An 18,906-nucleotide genomic window follows, 5' to 3' on the forward strand; every position below is an offset into this window, starting at 1 on the left:
TCCTACACACTCTAGTATAGGAGTTTTAGGTAGACAGGCTAGCTGACAGTGCTCCGAGGGAAACGTGAGGGTCTTTGTCTTCCAGTCAATTAGTGGGTTATGGATCATGAGTCATGGAATTCCCAGAATCACTGGAAACAAAGGTGATGGAATGAGACCAAATGAAATTTTCTCCTGGTGTTTGGGCTCCATGATTAGTGTTAAGTTACTTGTTTCATGGGTTACAGGTCCAGAGCTCAAGGGAGAACCGTCAACAACTTCCATCCTTTCTGGCGATTCCTTGGCTACAAATGATACCGAATTGTTCTTGGCGAATTCTATGTCCATAAAATTCCCTGCCACCCATGAGTCGACCATTACTGTGGTTGAAAAACGATGTGTTCCTTCCTCGATCATAATAGGAACCAGGAGGTGAGGGTGTAGCGAAGGAGGGTTATCTTTCCCTTGAGAAGCAGAGAAAACAGTCTTTGAAATAGCGTGAAGCTGATTTCTCATAGGGCTCTGGAAAGAAGACCGCCTGGACTTGTTTGGGCAATCAGCGAGATAGTGCCCATCTTTTCCGCAATATAAACAGAGATCTTCTGTTCGGCGTCTATTCCTTTCCCTGGTTGAGATGGGTCCCCGCAGTGTATTTACTTGCATCGGCTCCTCCTCAGTTTCCCTGGAACATCTTGAGGTACTGACATCTCTAAACCCGGGGTTGCTTGGCATGAACCCGTCTCTCCAATCGTCTTTCCGTAAGCCTGCGATCAATTTGGATACATAAACGGACAAAGTCCTGAAATCTCTCTGGGGGCTCCACCCGGGCTATTTCGTCTTTAACTTGCTCCGAGAGACCCTGCCAAAAATGATATTTCTGCACGGCCTAATTCCAATCACTATCGTTAAACCATCTGCGGAATTCAGCGGCGTACTCAGCTGCCGAGCGTCTTCCTTGACGAAGATTGTTCAGAGTTACCTCAGCGGTTGCACTACGATTTGGGTCATCAAAAATAAGACTCATGGCTTCGATGAACTCCTCCAGGTCCCTTAGTAGTGGGCTATCTTTTTCTAACATAGGGGAGACCCAAGCAAGGGCCTCATCCTTGAGCAGGGTTATGATCAGTCCAACCTTGGGCTTCTTCGGTATGATAAATGGTGGGCTGAAGCTTGAACACAAGTCTGCATTGATTAAGGAAATTCCGGAAAGATTGTTTTTTCCCCCAAAAAAATTCCATAAAGGATATACGGGGTGCGGTTTGCACAGGCACGGTGTTTTGACCAGACAAGGTGATTAAGGCTGCACGTAATTCACGATTCTCAGCTGCCGTGGTGGCGGCTTGTTCTTCCAAGCGGCCCAGACGATTGAACACGTGTCTTTGTTGTTCTTGGTAACCAACCATGATACGTTGTATGTCATGGAGTGTCTGAGCCTGGTCCGGGTCTGTTCCAGTGGAATCCATGGTAGGGCCGGTTTATACTGTCAAGGATTGGACTTCGGCTGAAGTGGATCCCAGTGGCAGGAACAGCAGGGAGCGAAGTAGGGGGTCACAAGCAGAGATCAGAGGCAGGCGGCAGATAGCGAAGTCGGGTAACAAGCAGAGGTCAGCAATGAGGAGACTGGAACAGGATGATAGCAATAGCTAGCACAGCAGTAAACACAGGAACCTTGCAGGAGCTAAGGAACCAGTATAAACAGGCAAGGGAGGAACAGGAAGGGGAGGTTTATATATGCAGGCTGAGAGGTGGAGCAAAGATGCACAGGTGTCAGGTATCAGGGTCTGGAATGTTCCTTAGTTTAGCAGCAGCAATCCCGGTGGACAAGTATAGGTACTGCAGGCTAGAACAAGACATTGAGAGGGGCAGCAGTCCCGGTGGCCAAGCATGGGTACAGCAGGCAAGAGAATATGACAGGGTGGAGCGGAGGCCTGTCTGGGTGCTCGCAGGGATAGGTCCAGGTGAGCAGGGAGGGAGACAGGGGTGTGATTCTTGGTAATGGCCTGCAGCCGATGAGGGGCGGTGCCAGCGGCGCGGGAGGGCTGGTAAGGCTGCCGTGCGCGCGCCCCGGTCACATGCGTGTGGATGCGGCGTGCACCATGGAGGAACTGCTCGGCGTGGGACAGCTAAGAGGCTGAGGGGGCGGGGAACCGGGGCAGAGAGCCACCGTGGGGCCAGTGGTGACGGGGACCCGCTGAGAGGCGCGTGTCCCCTGATCCGTTACAGTACCCCCCCCCCCTCTTGAGGATTGGACTCCGGACGATCCTCCCAAGGTTTGTGAGGAAATTTCCGACGAAATTGTTTGAGAAGAGCTGGAGCATGAATATGATGACAGGGTACCCAGGAACGTTCCTCCGGTCCATATCCTTTCCAATGAACGAGGAACCGAAGTCTGCCCCTGGAAGAACGTGAGTCAAGTATGGACTGGACTTTGTTTTCCTGTTGTCCTTGTATTTTGACGGGAATAAGTCTCCGAGGACAGTCCGGAAAGTGTACATTTTGGACAAAGGGCTTCAGAAGGGACACGTGAAACACAGAGTGTATCTTCATGGTGGGAGGAAGCGAAAGTCGATACGCTACCGGGTTGATCCGTTCAAGGACCTTGAAAGGACCCAAGAATCTAGGAGCCAGCTTCTTGGAAGGAGGTTTGAGCTTGATATATCTTGAAGATAGCCAAACTTTGTCTCCAGGTTTGCATAGTGGGCCCACATGACGTCGGCGATCTGCTTGCGTCTTTTGTTTTGGACGGACCCTTGCAAGGCTCTTTGAATCTTTTTCCAAGAATTTTGTAGATTGGAGACATGAGTATCCGCTGCAGGAACACCAGGAGGGAGGGAGGGAGGGAGGAGAGGGGAAGACTGCTGGGATGGTACCCATAGTTAATTAAGAAAGGCGACTCTTGCGTGGACTCATTCTTCAGCGAATTAATAGCGAACTCTGCCCAGGGTAATAGGTCCACCCATTTGTCTTGAGATTCTGACACAAAGCCTCTGAGATTCTGTTCTAAGGTCTGATTCATTCTCTCCATCTGGCCGTTGGTGTGCGGGTGGTAACCCGAGGAGAAGAGAAGGGAAATGCCAAGTCTTTGAGAGAACGCTCGCCAAAATTTAGAGATGAATTGAGTACCTCTGTCTGAAACAATAGAAAGTGGCACGCCGTGCAACCTGAAAATTTCTTTAGAAACAATGTCAGCCAAGGTATCTGAATTGGGGAGACTCTTGAGGGGTATAAAGTGTGTGTGCTTAGAAAACTTGTCCACTACCACGAGGATCATATTCATCCCTTGAGAATTTGGAAGTTCCACAATAAAGTACATGGAAATATGCTACCAAGGCCGTTCCAGAATAGGAAGAGGCAGGAGGAGTCCGGAAGGTTTGTGTTGGGCGGACTTGCTCTGAGCACAGACTGGACAAGCTCTGGTAAAATAAAAATGTCCTTGTTCATTTTAGGCGACCAAAAGGTCCGTTTAATAAGATCCACTGTTCTCTTGAAGCCTGGATGACCAGCAGATCTAGAAGAATGCCCCCACTCTAGGATCTTGTGGCGAAAACGTGGAGCAGCGTACAGACGTCCTTCTGGCACCTTAAATCTCCTAGGAATATGAACCTGGGCTTTATTGATCTCATCCAGGATATCAAAATTATTGGCAGAAATAATATATTTTGCGGGAAGAATCGTCTCAGAAGATTCGTTAGATCCTTCCTCCGTAGAGAATTGGCGAGAAAGAGCATCGGCCTTGATATTCTTGGTACCAGAATATAAGAAAACGTGTAATTGAAATGAGAGAAAAACAGTGCCCAACGTGCTTGACGGGATCTCAGATGATGAGCCCCCTCAACATATAATAAGTTTTTGTGATCAGTGAGAATGGCTACTGGCTTCTCTGGTACCCTCGAGGACATGTCTCCATTCTTGCAGAGCTAATTTGATAGCCAAAAGTTCACGGTTCCCGGCATCATAATTTCTCTCAGCCGAAGAGAATTTCCTGGAAAAGAATCCACATGGATAGAGTTTTTCTTGTGAAGGGGATCTTTGTGAGGTACTGCCCCAGCTCCCACATCAGAAGCGTCTACCTCCAGGGTGAAAGGAAGGGATGTATCTGGATGCCGGAGGATGGGGGCGGAGACGAAAGCTCTTTTGAGAAACTCGAAGGCTTTGATGGCTTCAGAAGACCATGCTGTAGGATCAGCACCTTTTTTGGTCAAAGCCGTAATGGGTAAAGCGATAGTGGAGAAATTACGGATGAATTTTTGATAGTAGTTAGAGAAACCAAGGAAACGCTGAAGGAAACGCTGAACGGCTTTTAGGGAATTCGGCAGCGGCCAATCCAGAACAGACTTTAATTTCTCAGGATCGGAGATTATATAGCCAAGGAAGGCTGTGGAAGATTGGTGGAAGAGACATTTCTCAATCTTCACGTAGAGGCCGAGTGAGGCCCACCCTGGTGTGACGAATGTGTTCTTTCAGGTTCTTGGAGAAAATGAGGATATCGTCTAAATATACGATGACGAAGATTCCCAGAATGTCCCGGAAGATATCATTCATAAATTCTTGGAAGACGGCAGGGGCATTGCAGAGGCCGAATGGCATCACTAGGTATTCATAATGACCCGAACGCATGTTAAATGCAGTTTCCCATTCGTCACCGTCTCGTATTCGGATGAGATTGTAGGCTCCTCTCAGGTCGAGTTTGGAAAATATAGAGGCTCCCTGGAGCCAATCAAAGAGTTCCGAAATTAGAGGAAGTGGGTACCGGTTTTTGACTGTAATCTTGTTAAGCCCACGAAAGTCGATACAGGGTCTTAAAGAGCCATCCTTCTTTTTCACGAAGAAGAAACCGGCCCCGGCGGGGGAGGTGTAATTTCGAATAAACCCTTTCTTAAGATTCTCCTGGATGTAGGTCACCATAGCCTCGGTCTCGGGAACAGATAAGGAATATGATTTAGATTTGGGGAGTGTGGTTCCAGGAATTCATTCGATGGGACAGTTGTACGAACGATGAGGTGGAAGAACTTCAGCCTGAGTCTTGTTAAAGACACCCGAAAAGTCATGTTATACCTCTGGTAGGGAAGAGAGAGAAGGAGTAGAAGCGTTGAGACCAGCGATCACGGTAACGGGTTGTGTCACCGTCTTCTCCAAGGTAGGAGCCCACTGGATCGGTAGTTCGTTGGTTCAATCAACACATGGGTTGTGAAGCTGGAGCCTGGCAGTCCCAAAATGACCTGGAAAGTAGGGGAGTGGAAGACATCGAAGATGATGACTTCAGTATGACCATCCATGGTGGTCATGGTGAGGGGAATAGATTCCCAAATAATGAAGGCTGGTTGGAGCGGTCGATCGTCGATGGTCTCCAGGCCAATGGGCGACTTCTTCTTGATTAACGGGATTTGATTATTGCAAGCATAGTCGTGATCCAAAAAGTTGCCACCAGACCCGAAGTCGATGTAGGCTTCAACCTCTACCTTGACATTAGGACACACAAGAGTTATGGGGAGAAGGATTCTCTTCGGACGCTCTTTGGGGGAAGAGGGGCAAGGAGAAATGGTACCCAGTAGAAGCCTCTCTACCTTTACTGGGCGTTCTCGTTTCCCGGTTTCAGGCGACAGTGACATAGTTGGTGTTCCGGGGAGCCGCAGTAGTAGCAGAGACCCTCATCTCGGCGGCGTGTTCTCTCAGCGGCCCGAAGCTGTTGGCTACCGATTTGCATCGGTTCGGGGGTGTCCAACGCAGGAAGAGCCAAGGGAGGAGACCTAGGAGAAACAGGCAAGGGAGACAGTAAACGAGGGCGCTGGCGCTCGTGGCGTCGCTCTTGAATGCGCTGGTCCATCCAGACATTGAGGGCAATGAGATCCTCTAGAGATGAGGGACGAACATGAGCTTTCGAAGTCATCCTTGAGGGATTCCGACAAACCCTGCCAGTATGTCGTGGCGAGAGCCTCATCGTTCCACTGGGTTTCTGCAGCGATGGTGCGGAACTCCACCGCGTATCTTGCAGCTGGTCTGCGACCCTGGGAAAGATGGAACAAGGAAGAAGCGGCAGTCTCCCTACGTGCTGGTGTGTCAAAGACCAGCTGAAATTCTCGCCGGAACTTGGGGTAATCTTGGGTTAGGTCTGATCTGTGTTCCCAGAGGGGAGAAGCCAAAGCGAGCACGTAGCCAGTGAGCAGAGCATAGACGTAAGCCACCTTAGAACGACCTGAGGGAAACTGAGATGGGGACATCTCGAACTGGACGTCACATAGGTTCAAGAATCCACGGCAAGTAAGTGGGTCTCCAGCATACCGGTTAGGAGGTGGAATACAGGGTTCCAAATTACCCGTAGGTAGTGGGGCAGGAGGGGAAGGTGCAGCTGGACATTCCCGCAGGGAGAGTGTAGAAAGTTTTTGCGCCACAGCGGTAACTTGGTCGCTTAAAAATTGCCAGTGATCCATAGTGACACCTTGGCCCACCTCAGGGATCAACGTATTGAACATATTGGAGGGTATTGGTGTGTATCACCGGATTGTTACCGTATCTATGATCATGGAGACTTCAAAAGGCGAAAGGTCATGTAAAACCAACTAAGAAACGTCAGTCGCAGGCAAGCAATGCGCCATCACCGGCTTCCAATAACGGTCTGACCGTCAGTGAAAACCTGGTGACCGGCAACCCTTGCTGTCTGTCCCCGCCCGGATACCTGCAGCCTGAGCCGGATTTCGCGTACAGATTCCAGCAAGCTTGTATGTACCTAAGCGATTTCCAGCCTCATCAGCTGACTACAGGTGTAGTAGTCCCGCTGTCACCTGTCAACTACGTGTATAATCAAGAATACGGGACTGGCAGTGGCTCGGCGTCAGCTGATTGGCAAAGTATATGGTGAGTAATGTTGCCGTATTTTATTCTGTTTTTGAAATATCAATTCAATGCACAGTCAAGCGATTCTCCTGTAAGCAATATCTCCTGTAAGCAATATCATTGGCTGAGCAGCTTCTACAGTAGATACTGAACAATTGGTGGAAAGCTAGGCGCATGCGCATTGGAACCTTCTTTAAACGCATATGCGTGTCATCACATCGACAGTAGGCGCATGCGCATGTGAACAGGAGACGCCTCCCGAGAAAATTATTGGTGGGAGTGACTGTGGGAACTTCTTTAGGGGACTGACTGACCATTACAGTAAAACTTGTACTTTTGTTTTTCCTCAGAAAAGAAAACTTTGTCATCTCATGCGGAAAACGGCAAATGGAGGGATTTCGATGGATGATATCGCTTTGTGTAACAATGCCTGCACAGTCCTGAATCAGATTTTAAAAACGACGTTCCGGAGTCTACAGTTTAGTGGCCGTTGTTATTGATTAGGATAGAATACTGTAACTGAGAGCTTCATAGAAAACCTGAAACAGTATGCTGTTGTTTTCAGACCGTATACAATACTTTTTCTTATATATACTGTATAATAAACCCGAAAAATAAAAAGTATGCATTTATTCTATATGTATTCCAGTACATATGTGTATTCTATACCCGTGCAGCATGTATTGTTTTAATACTCTTGTGATGTACAGTACGGAGCGTGCCTACAGTATACTGTACAGTACTGTACAGTATGCCTGTACAGTACTGTACAGTATGTTCTAGAAACACTGTATTTTGTTATAGTATAAAAGGAGACAATGAAACAATTTTAAAAAAATCAACATTTTCTTTTATTGGTGAAGTAAGTACAAAAACATTTATTTACAAATACAATTTAAAAACATTTAAAGTGTACAGCAATTCAAAACATTAACAGGTTTACTGCTAGTGAAAACATTTATGTACAGAAAGTCAAAACATTTACAGTAGGATGGTGTACAGAACAGTCAGTAAGGCCTGCACAACTCCAGTCCTTGAGGGCCGCAAACAGGCCCGGTTTTATCCTGAAAACCAGGCTTTTTTGCGGCCCTTGAGGACTGGAATTGTGCAGGTCTTGTGTAAGTAAAAAACTTTTTTTATTAATACAAATTAAAACACGCAACATTTATTTTAGTACAGAAAGTAAAAACATGTACAGCACAACAGTATGGTGTTAGTAAAAAAAAATCTTTATTAATAAAATTTAAAACACGCAACATCTCCTTTATTAAAGTACAGAAAATAAAAATTTTTACAGTAAGATGGTGTTCAGTACAGTCAGTCAGACTTGCACAACTCCAGTCCTCTAGGGCCGCAACCAGGCCCTGTTTTATCCTGAAAACTGGGCCTGTTTGTGGCCCTCGAGGAGTGGAATTGTGCAGGTCTTGAGTAAGTATTAACATTTCTTTATTAATACAAGTTAAAACAAGCAACAAGTCAAAAAATAATCAACAGTTGAACAGTCACGCAAATTCGATCCCCACCAGATTGACCTTCCAGGGCCGATACCTTGTATGATGAAAAATGCCATTAATGGAGTCTCGAACGATTTTCATTAAAGGATCTGAAATTGAAAAATAGCGCCGCAATTCCTCCACAATAGTCCTTCTTAAATTTTCAGGAAGCGCCCTTTTTTCACGATTTCCTTCGTAGTTTACATTTTTGGCCCACCCGCAGTACACCAAGTAGGACAATTAGTGCTAAAAGATTAACATGCCATACTTCTGGTGTAAACCAGCACTCATCACCCTATACTTCTCCCTGAGTGCTGGTGGCAGCTCGCGCAGGATGATGTCGGGCACCGTATCGATGCAAGCGTATGTAGGTTGGATTCTGGGAGCGGGTGTGCTTCTGGGAGCGGGTGTGCTTGTGGCGGCGGGCGAGGGTAGGTTGTCTGGGAGGAAGCTTTCCTCCTGTCTTGGTCGCCATGTTATCTCCTGGAGTGGTCTTGACAGGGTTGTCATGTTATACTCCTCCTCAACGGCATACATGTACCCAAATTCTTCTGGTGGAGGGGGTGCGCTTGGTGTTGGAAGGTGGTCGAAGGTCCAATTCATCACATCCATGCCACCCTCCTGCTCCGGCGTCGGGGATACAGGGGCATGAACACCAAGCAAATTATGTATCCCGCTATGTCAGTCTCTATCTTCTCCATCCGTTGATACATCTCCTCCATCAATTGATCCATCTTCTCCATCCGTTGATCCATCTTCTCCATCCGTTGATCCATATTTAGCATGGTCTCTAAAAGAAGATCTATCTTTACCAGCATAGTAGAGTTCCCGGGGATATCGACACTTAACCCATTCAGCATGCGGTCTAACGAGCTGGTTCTTGTGCATGGGGTGCTGTGGACATCTGGGTGGATGGGTGCTACGGAGGATGAGATGGGGTTCCCTGGAGAGAAGTGGCAGCGTCGTCGAAGAAGGATGGAGGAGGTGACCTGTGGATTTCCGGGAGAGAAGCGGCAGCATCGTCGAAGAGGGATGGAGAAAGTGACCTGTGGATTTCCGGACGAAAAGCAGCAGAGTTGTCTAAGCGTAATGGATAAAGTGACCCGTGAACTTCCGAGAGACCAGCAGCAGCATCGTCGAAGAGTAGTGGAGAAGATGGGCTGTGGGTTTCCGGGAGAGCGGCAGCAGCGTCGTGGACGAGTAGTGGAGAAGATGGGCTGTAGATTTCCGGGAGAGCAGCGGCAGAGACGTCGAAGCGTAATCGAGGAAGTGGCCTGCGGCTTCGATGGGTTGGCTGCCATTTGTTTTGCCGTGAGTGTACATCACAGAATTTCTTCTTGACATAATAAGGCTTACATGTATTAAAACCGTTAGCCTTTGGGGTCAGCAGGTTTTCTTTATTAGCCTTAGCCTGTCGCTTTGGCCTTGGCTTGGAAATGGCTGCTGCCTTTCGCTTTTTCTGTGTGATAGGCACGGCAGAGGCGAGTGGCTTCCTGCGTCCGGAGAATCGGGGTTGATCCATGGAAGCAAATGGCACAATGCAGTATCTGGACAAGGGCAAGCTCAGATACAGATCATCGAGTGGTGGGCTATGCAAAGTGTGTAACCTTTTATGCATTGCGACGAGGTACAGGTGTTGAAAGTGGGCGTACTCTAATGTGAGTCATTAACGTATAAATACACCATCCATTTTGTGGATTCACTGCACATTGAATACACATCGACTAAACATCGAATATACATTCTTGTGCTTGTTTTTCTTTCTACTCGCAGCTATGCCTGTTAAAAAGATTTCAAAGGATCTCAGCATGAGAATTAAGGAGATGTACACGAGCGGACAACGAATTGCAAATATCCAACGCTGGTTAGCTGCTTCTGGCCTCGTTGTGCTATAAAACCACCGTGTGCTATCATGCACACGGAAAAACCAAACAACGCACAAGGACACCAACAGTAACTAACGCGTAAGTATATTTATATAACTATATTATACAGTATATCTATTATTGTTTATATTGCTGCATATTAATATAACTATATAGTTTAGATCTATCTAATTTTATAGTTATTTCAGTATATTTATATAACTACATTATATAATACAGTATATCTATTATTGTTTATATTGCTGCATATTAATATACAGTAACTATATAGTATAGATCTATCTAATTTTATAGTTAGTTCTGTATATGTATATAACTACACTATATAATACAGTATATCTATTATTGTTTATATTGTTGCATATTAATATAACTATATAGTATAGATCTATCTAATTTTATAGTTATTTCGGTATATGTATATAACTACAGTACAGTATATAATACAGTATATCTATTATTGTTTATATTGCTGCATATTATTATATCTACTGTATATAGTATACTCTAGATCTATCTAATTTTATAGTTTTTTCGGTTTATGTATATAACTACAGTATATAATACAGTATATCTATTATTGTTTATATTGCTGCATCTATAATTGTTTACTGTAAATTATGTGCTGTACTTTTGGCCAACTGCACTGTAACTTACCGGATTGTTGTTTTTCTGTACACTGTAGGGAGACAACTCGTCTGGTCGACAAAATAAGTGAAGAGAATGTTGAGAAGAGTGCCTTAAGGGTCAAATACACTCTGCTGCAAAATCACAATCTCACTGTATCCGAGACCAGCATAAAGAAGATGAGACGCAGAATTGGATGGAAATATGGACGTGTGAGGTTAGTACTGGACAGTACAGGAGGTTAAAGTGTTGTTTAAGAAACTGTACTGTACCTATAAAATTATTCCTTGTCATTACAGTGCGTACCCTATGAGAAGGGACGTTAACAAGATCAAGAGAGTGGTCCAGGCCCAGGCATGGATCGACAGTGGAGAAACTTTCCAGCATCTTCACTGATGAGTCTACTGTATCGCTGGAGAGATTTGCCACCTTTACATTCCACTAAAAAAGGTTGCATATCTATGAAGCCGCGTCCGAAACACCCAGTGAAGATGCATGTGTGGGGTGCCATCTCTAGGCGTGGACCAGGATGCATTGTCATCTTTGAAGGTAAAATAAGTCACATGCTTTTGCCTTATGCACTGTACTGTACGTGCAAAACACACAAAATCCACGGGGAGCATGGGGAGGAAACAAAAATAAATTTAAGTGCAGCAAAAAAAGGCAACGTGGAAAAAAGCCTTCAAATGACTTGGCTCTAATGAATTAACTACTTACAAGATGTAAGAGTCAAATAGGCAGGGTTGACTCAAACAGTCACAGGTAAGTGGATGATGCAGTTGTCATCAGAGTGGATCGGGTCCCCAGGATAACGTACCCCAATGTTGAGAGAAAAACTGGCATAGCACAGATCACTCGAGATAAAATAGCTTTATAACAATAAAATATTATACTCACATTCTAACAATAAAATACGGGCATATCACACTGCATTAGTGTAGGAAGATTTTAGCCAGCTGGCTCACCGTCCTGCAACGTTCCCCCACTCCTCTGCCTCAGCCCCCGGTCAGCTGTTACACTGCTCCGACTGGCGTCTGACGTCACTTCTGGGTTCGTAGCGCGGTGAGTGCTGAATCTTCCTGCAACTTCTCTGCTGTATGCTCCGGTCTGAATGAAAACTCCCACTCTACGCGTTTCAAAAGCAACTGCTTTCTTCCTCAGGAGTGTGGAGCCTTGTGACACATTGCATGCTTTTATATCTTGGTGATCTGATTAATCAACAGGTGTAAACCATTCCTTAAAGTGCTACTGGTGTGGCTAGTACAGATACAATTGCTCATATACAAACATGGGGTTAAAATCTTGATAAACACATCTTTTGTAAGGGGATACTTGGTAAACGGGATAGGGAATGAATCTTGTTATGAGAATATAAATTTAAATATAAAATATAAGTGGTGGTACATACTATAAATTCAAACATATTTAACTCACTGATATTATCACTGGGTATATATACACGATCTGCAATATGCATGATCTACAATGGCAGACAATTTATACAAATTAATTATAAAATTATGACAAACTTGCAAATGCATTTTAACAAATTAATTATAAAATCCTAAAAACCTACAATTGGATGATGGTGAAATATAAATGATCATGGAGGTAATATAACACTTACTACCATACAAAGACACTTACTACCATACAAAGAAACCTAAAGTGCACAGATAATAATGGCTATTGGATAGATACTGAGGAAATTGGTTGAAAAAACTCCTAAAATGGGGGAGACAAAATCCACATTAGAAACAGATACAATTATTTAAAAAATGGAAGAATATCTAACTCCATATTTAATCCCCTTGGGGTGAGACTTCCTAAACGATGGATCCAAAAGGATTCTCTCCTCAAAAGTTCATTCTCTCTATCTCCCCCTCTCCAGTGTTGTTTCACTTGTTCTATAACTGTGTAAGTCAAACCTGTGGCATCTCCTTGATGTACTGTGGCGAAATGATCAGAAACACTATGTGTTTTTATTTGTCGTTTAATGCTGCTAAGGTGTTCTAGGATCCTAGTTCTAATGGGTCTTGCAGTCTTGCCCACGTATTGCAATTTACATGGGCACTCTAATACATATACAACGTGATCTGATCTACAGGTAAGACTTGTTTTTACTGCACCGACACACTTTATTCGAGCAAATACCCAGTATGTACCTGGCAGATACCTGGAATGCGCCGCTCCTCACCTCTGACAAGCCCCGTTGCATTTGCCTTCCCAGCCTGGGTTCATGCCTGGCTGACGGGCGGCTGATCTGTTAAATGATAATGATTAGGATTTAATAGGCTGCAATGCTTCGCGTGTCTACCAGATGGCATAAATTCATGAATTGTAATGCAGTACACTGGCGACACACTTTATTCGAGCTCGGCTAGTCCCACGAATTCGGGTATACCCGGGTGTATTGAGGTTTGTGACTGTTTTCTGCCCGAGTGCATTGAGGTATTTTCCAGGGAGGGATTGAAGCATTTTATTCCCGCTGGCTGCAATACTGCACAGTATATATATATATATACTGCATTACAATTCAGGAATGTATGCCATCTGGTAGACACGCGAAGCATTGCAGCCTATTAAATAATAATCATTATCATTTAACAGATCAGCCGCCCGTCAGCCAGGCATGAACCCAGGCTGGGAAGGCAAACGCAACGGGCTTGTCAGAGGTGAGGAGCGGCGCATTCCAGGTATCTGCCAGGTACATACTGGGTATTTGCTCGAATAAAGTGTGTCGGTGCAGTATATATATATATATACTGTGCAGTATTGCAGCCAGCGGGAATAAAATGCTTCAATCCCTGCCTGGAAAATACCTCAATGCACTCGGGCAGAAAACAGTCACAAACCTCAATACACCCGGGTATACCCGAATTCGTGGGACTAGCCGAGCTCGAATAAAGTGTGTCGCCAGTGTATGTTAAAGCGTTCATTAGTGACATTGGAGCAGAAGTTTGCGGTGTTCGTAGATTTAAACTGGCACGCCCTGCAGGTTTTGCACCCATAGAACCCCGTGTTTTGGCTCAACCAATTATTCTTACTTGGGTTTCTCTCTCTTAATGCACTGGGCGCCAACTTGGTCTTCAAATTGTCAGCTTTTCTAAACAATACATTGGGTCTCTCTGGAATCACACTTCCCAATATAGAATCATTTTTCAGAATATCCCAGTGTTTGTTTAGAATCTTTTGAATGTTTTTAGATTCCTTATTATAACCCGTGATGAATGCAAACTCTAAATGTTCTTTTTTCTTTTTGCTTTTAGGTCTCAAAAGCTCGCTCCTAATTCGGCTGTCAGCTTCTACAATTGCTCTATCCAATAACTTCCCATCGTACTCTTTATCCAAAAATCTTTGTTTAATAAAATCAGCCTGTTTTACAAATTGTTCTTGGTCTGCAATTTCTTTTAAGTCTGTTGAACTGTCCCAGTGGCACATTGTCCATCCAACGTGGCAAATGTCCACTGGTTCTTAAAATATAATTATTTTTGTCAATTGACTTAAAAAAGGTTTTGGTCTTGATGTTATTGTCCTCTATATATATCTCCAAATCTAGAAAGTGAATCATATTTGAACTAAAGGTACTGGTAAAATTCAAATTTTTTGTGTTTGTGTTAATATAATCAAAGAAAGAGTTTAGCTTTTCTTCTCCTCCCTTCCAAATTAAAAACACATCATCAATGAAACGGCGCCAGAGCACCAGGCCCGCCCCCAGTATCTCTCCCATGGGCCAGATGGTCTCCTCCTCCCAAACCGCCATGAAGAGGTTAGCGTAACTGGGGGCAAACCTGGTGCCCATCGCCGTTCAACAATTCTGCAAATAAAAATCACCACCATACCAAAAGTAGTTGTGGGTTAATATGAATAATATACTATCTACAATGAAGTCTGCCTGATCCTTTGGTAATTCTGAATCCTGTTCCAATATATATTTGATGGCTGCGCAACCTTGTTCATGATTTATTGACGTGTACAATGATGATAGGTCGCAGCTAGCCATAATGAAATGGTCTTCCCATTTTAGTTCAGTGAGTGTGTTTAAAATATCCATAGTGTCTCTCAGATAAGATTTTTGCATTGATACATATTTTTGTAAAAATCTGTCGATGTACATGGACAAATTTGCTGTGAGGGAGCCAATCCCCGAGACAATAGGTCTGCCTGGGGGATTGGCTACACTCTTGTGTATCTTTGGAAGATGATAGAAAACTGGCATTCTCGCCTTATCTATGTACGTGTGCACTTTTTGAGCACTTTTCTTTTCTTGTTATAGGAATCATGAATAAAGCTTTTTTCCAAGAGCACATTGTGCCTGAGATTATGGAATACATCACACATGAGTTCCCTGATGGTCACAGTTTCTACCAGGACATCGATCCGAAGCACACCGAGTCAACAGCGCATATTCTTGAGCGCGGTATCAACTGGGTGAAGATGCCAGTGGAGTAAGTGCGGTAACCGTGTCTCATTTTTCCCCACTGTTTTTACTGTGTACTGTATCTCTTTAACTAATTGTCCTTTTTTTCCCCTTCCAATGACAGATCCCCAGACTTTAATCCTATCGAAATGGTCTGGCATCAGCTGAAGGACCATATCCGAAAAGTCGTGAAACCCTTCAAAAAGGATGAGTTGGCGCAAGACATAATGAGTTTTTGGAACGATGTGCTCACCGTGGAACGATGCAATAAATATATTGACCATACTGCAACTGTGTTGCCCATTGTGATCGCGCGTAATGGGCAAGCATCAGGAAGGTAGTATGGTATTTTACTGTACTGTAGTATGGTAAGTACAGGCACACCAAGTACAGTACTGTATGATACAGGTAAGTATGGCACAGATTTTTTCTTTCCTGAGAGAGCAGCACTAGCCATCTGGTTACAAAGTATTTAACAGTAGTCACAGTATACAGTAGTTCCAGTATAGACTAGTTTGACAGTACTAACTGCATACTGTAGTCCAATATTGAGTAGCTATACAGTACACAATGCCATAATATGCACCTAACTGCACTAATTTTTTCTTTTCTTGTCTTTTCAGAGAAAAAAGGATGGAAAGGGGGAGGGGGGTAGCATGTGTACATTTTGTGAATTGTGTGTACAGTAAAGTAACAGTGAACCGTGACGTTCACAAATCCGGCGCTCAGAGGTTAATCTCTGGAAGCTAGGTAAAATCCTGTGTTGTGTCATGAAACAGGAGAGACCGCCATGCAGGCTGACCTCCAAATGTACAGCGCACAACTCTCATAGTGCATTAAAAGTATATTATAACAATAAATCAATAGGGTAAGTATTGTGCGTACATCAATAAAATTCAAATAGGCATGTTAGGGGTGAGTTACCCATACACCAACACTGTGGACCGGATCAGATGTCATCAGCAGGTACTGAAGCTGTTTTGTGATGCCAGGTTCCAAATCGATCGGTGGAAGGTCTTTTAAAGTAACCACTACATGGCTAAACAGTGTCCAGCATCCGCAGTTCACATAAAGACAGTCCTGTCCCACGGATACACACGGTGGTTTGTAGTACTCTCTCTGACCTCCGTCGCGGCACTTCCGGGTTATGACGTCATCGCTCAAAGGCAGCGCTGCTCGCGTGACAGTTTCTCTCCGGAGGCGCGGTCAACCAGCATAGACGGGGTAGATAAAGTCTCAGAACACTCGTCCTTCCAACGCGTTTCAAAACCGTATAGGTTTCTTCATCAGGGACTAAAGAATTGTAAAACAGCCTGCATTGAAATACCCCACGCTTATAGCCCATTGGTTCATAACATGAACGTCCCAGCCAATGGGATGGCAGCAGGGTGAGGTCAGTCCTTACAAAAAAGTATTCAACAACAACTTTATTCATCATAAACATAGAGAGCACACAATTTTAAAGGGAACACGATTCTAAAACAAAAGAGAAAAAAGTATTAATACATCATCATATACATCTCATCTAACAACCACCAGTTAAAAACCAACCATGAATAAGTGCATAAAGGCACAGCCAGAATTAGATGGATTTCATGATATTGGATAAGCAATAGAATTTTAATGGAAGAAGCACGAACTCAATCTGCACCCTGGCAAAGGGGCATGACTAAATGAAACCTACATAATTATATCCTTTTATTAGCTAAAAGATAAATAAAATTATTACCATATTTCATATAATTTACAAAACACAAATATATAAATTGATAAATAAATATAACCTCCTAATTGTCCTTACAAATGGCAATATAGAGCACTATTTTAAAAAGTATTATAAAAAATCAAAATCAGAAACAGGTTAAAAATGACCAGTAGAATCTAGATGAATCATTAGTAGAGGGACCAGATATCGATATCTTCATTTAAAACCTCATGGATGCAGTGTATTTAATTTATGTATCCAGAAGGTTTCTTGTATTGACAAATCTTTAACCCTATCCCCTCCTCTTCTATTTCTCTGTATATGTTTAATACCTTTAAACAGCACAGTGGGGGGTCCTTGTTATGGTGTAATGCGTAATGTTTAGACAAACTACTGCTGCGGCCGAGTTTATTCGAGCATTTGCCCGTTCTCGGCCGCAGCAGTAACCTGGCGCGCGCCGGAGGGTGCCGGGCGCGCGCCGAAGCAGCGGAAGAGCGCCCTCCGATCAGGGCGCTCTCCCTCCCGCTGCCGGGTCCGCCGGGTCCCCCGGAACCCCCTGCCGCCGTCCCCCACATCGCGGGACAACAGGGCTCCCTCGGGGAGCCCTGGACGCGCGTGCAGGGGGCGTTGGCACCCGATGATGCGTGACCGCGCATTGGTGACGCGCGGCACGCCGAGGGAGTGGGGCTAGCAAGCCGGGGCATCCCCCGGCTTGCGGAACTAGCCCTGCTCGAATAAATCGTGTCGGTAGTGTATGTTGCATGTACCCAATTTTAATATTTCGCAGATGTTCTTGAATCCTTACTTTTAGTGGACGCTTCGTGCGTCCCACATATTGCAAGGCACACGGACATTCGATTATGTAGACAATATGGTCTGAATTACATAAAATAAAATCTGTGATCTCATATTCTTCTCCAGTAGAGTTACATTTAAATGATTTCTTGACAGAATGCATATGTTTGCATATCGAACACTTTCCACACTTAAAATTCCCTACAGGTTTGGTGTGTAGCCATCGTTTCTCTCCAGTTAGATTTTCCTTAATTTTAAAATCACTTGGTGATAGCATATTCTTAAATTTTTTTGCTCTCCTGTATATAAATTTAGGGAACTTAGAAATGTGGGCACCTAGTATTGGGTCATTGGAGAGAATGGCCCAATGTTTTTTCACAATATCTTCTATTTGCACTGTCAGTGAATTAAAATTGGTGATAAATGCCACGTTACACTTACTCTCATTTTTCTGTCTATAATCTTTTTCTTTTACTTTTGGTATTAGCATAGTACTCCTATCCAACTTCCTTATTTTATCCAGGTCATTCCTTAATTTATCCAGAGGGTAACCCCTTTCTAAAAATCTCAAGGTCAGTTGTTCGGCCTGTTCCTCAAAATCCCTATCCAGACTGCAATTTTTCCTTAACCTGTAAAACTGGCCACTAGGTATGTTCCTAATCCACGTTTTCTTGTGGTTACTCGTGGCCAGTAACAAGTTATTAGAATCCACATCTTTAAAATGTGTTCTTGTTATAAGCTTCCCTTCCTCGGAGGCCAACAGGCTCAAGTCTTGACGCTTATTTCCCTTGCATTATCCTCAATTGTAAATGTTAAGTTTTTGTTATTATTATTATTTATATAGTGTAGGAAATGGCCCACAGAACACTGGTCCCCATCCCATACACAGAGGATGTCGTCTATAAAACGACGCCATATTATAATATTGTTTTTAAAGGGATTATTATTATTATTAAAAATGAATTCATCTTCCCATCCTCCCATGTACAGGTTTGCGAAACTGGGGGCAAATCTTGTGCCCATCGCAGTTCCGCAAACCTGTAGAAAAAACTCGTCCAAAAACATAAAATAATTGTGTTTTAGTATATATTTAATGGAATCCAGTATACATTTTCTATTTAGGGGTGTAAATCCAGATCGCCTGATAGGAAAAAATCAATAGCTGCCAAA

Source organism: Ascaphus truei, chromosome 6, assembly GCF_040206685.1.
Source record: "Ascaphus truei isolate aAscTru1 chromosome 6, aAscTru1.hap1, whole genome shotgun sequence".
In the NCBI taxonomy this organism is placed as follows: domain Eukaryota; kingdom Metazoa; phylum Chordata; class Amphibia; order Anura; family Ascaphidae; genus Ascaphus; species Ascaphus truei.